Below are 2,266 nucleotides of genomic sequence, written 5' to 3' on the forward strand. Positions count from 1 at the left end.
TCGGGCTAAGCAGTCAGACTCACATCACACATGCCGTGGCTAGGCTCAGCAAAGAGAGGCAAGAAGGGACTGTTGTTATGATAAATTCCAGCAAGGTTTGTTCCAGCACACCAGAGGGTTCAGGGACAGAAAGACCTGGCCATGTGCTGTGCACGGGCCTAAATAGGGATCAGGAACCAATGGTCTAAGGGCACGGGAGTGGTCCAAAGAGCAGGGCAGGGGTCAGTGATCTAGAGAGGGGATGGGGGTTCCAGGGACTCCACGAGAGAGTAGAAGAGTTGTTGCTCTGTGGGCAAACAGGCCTCACATGATAAATTCTTGGCTCTCTCATGCACCCTCATTACCCTTCCTGCAAAGGCTATGTGTGAGCTCTGATGGCACTCAGGGGCTTAACCCCTACAGAGCTGCTGCTGCTGCTGCAACCCCTGCACTGACCTACATGCCCATAAATCTTACCGCAGGTGATGGGAGGGAGAGCTCACCTGTGCTTCCGCCACCAAAATACCCAAGCAGAGGCTGTGGCCACAAGAAGCAGCACCGCAATGGTGATGCTGATGGTAGGGGATGTGCTGTGCTTTGCTGGGACAGGGAGGGAAGAGGGCGACTGTGTGAGGGTGACAGCGCCCATCAGGTGCTGCCCCTCACAGGGCCAGTGGCTGTCATCTGCAGCCTGCACCCCATGTCTGAATGGAACCTACCCCACGGGATGAGAAGGCTGTGGGCGCCCAGGCTCTGGTGGCTCACACGGCTGACACAGCTGTGCCCAGCACGGGGGGCCACGGCCAGGACACTGCAGAGCTGGTGGGTGAGGTCAGCCTTGGGCAGGATGGGGCTGCTGTTAAACGCCGGGCCCGGAGGCACCTCCTGGCCGTCCCGCAGCCAGGCCACGCTGATGGGATTGGGGTGGAAGCCGCTGGCGTGGCAAACAGGCAGCAGCCGCTCTAGCCTGGGGCTGTGCGCAACGACCGTGGCCACAGGCAGCTCTGGGGAATGAGAGCAATAGCGTGGGGCAAGTTCTGTGGGGCAGGGCTGGGCCCCAGCGTGGGGGTAGCTCTTGCAGGGTCACGGTGGGCTCACCTTGTCTCTCCAAAATTGCCATCCCATACCTCTTCAGCCTGAGGAAGTTGCTCTGCATATCCACATGGAGACAAAGTGCTCCATGAGCACTCTGACCTCTGCTTCTTGAGGCTCTTGCTGATCAGCTCTGCCACCTGTGATGGCTGCCATGACCCCCAGTGCTATCTATCTACCTCAAAATCAGCGAGGTCTCTGCCACCCCAACTGACATTCAGCAAGCCCTGCCTTGTCGTATTGGGCTGCAGCACAGAACCTGCACAGAACTGCACCAGCAATGGCTCTGTCAAGGGAAAAGCCAGTGGAGAGGTCCCCTGAGTGTGTGGGACATGGATGGCATGAACTGGGGTTTGGCTGATGGCACATACAGGGATGGAGTGGAAAGCAGGGTGCAATGGCCAGCAGGGGGTCACACCATGCTTCAGGAGACCCCAGACACCCTGCAAGCCTACAGAAGCCTCTTAAGAATAGAGTAGATACTGGTGTGCGGTGCTTCTTTAAAAAGAATTCTGTCCTCCAAAAGATTTGCCCCCAGTTTTCTCTTTCGTGATTCTGGCTGTGTCAATCCTGCAGTTCCAGGAAATTTGGTGGCAGCTTTCTGACACGCAGAGGGGTTCCTTGTGCCACATGGCAGGAGCTCTGAGGGGCATTTTTGGTCTGCTGCCCTGCCCAACCCTGCTAGTCATATGCCCCAGCAGCTGCAGGGTTTCAGGAGCTCTTGCACCCGATGAGACATCAGATGCCATCCTGCTGAGGAGGAGGGCTCTGGCAGGGCTCCTTCCTCTACTCACACTGCTCTTCTGTCTGCTGAACTGTGGCGTGCACAAATTGGATGATATTGCACAAACTGATTTTGTACTGGGACGTGATCTTTTCCCCATCACCTTCAGCTGCAGCCTGGCTGGCCCGGGGCCAGTGGAAGCAGATGCTCCAGTGGGCAGGATGCACTGCTAAGATGCATATGTCCCCTACGAGTGCCACGCATGACACCTCAGCAGACCCGATGTTGGCAAAGAGGCCACTCAGGAGCTACTGGATAACCTGCAACTCTGCTAGGAGGGAGGATGGAGACAGGAAAGGGTGCAGGAAGGAGATGACTGGAGGTGCTAAAGGGGAAATGGCAAATGGAGGTGCTGGCAGGGGAACATGGGATTCAGATCAGATAGTAAGAAATTAATTTTCTGTGTGAGGG

This window comes from Zosterops lateralis, assembly GCF_965231275.1.
Source record: "Zosterops lateralis genome assembly, contig: HAP1_HAP1_SCAFFOLD_172, whole genome shotgun sequence".
NCBI classification, from domain to species: domain Eukaryota; kingdom Metazoa; phylum Chordata; class Aves; order Passeriformes; family Zosteropidae; genus Zosterops; species Zosterops lateralis.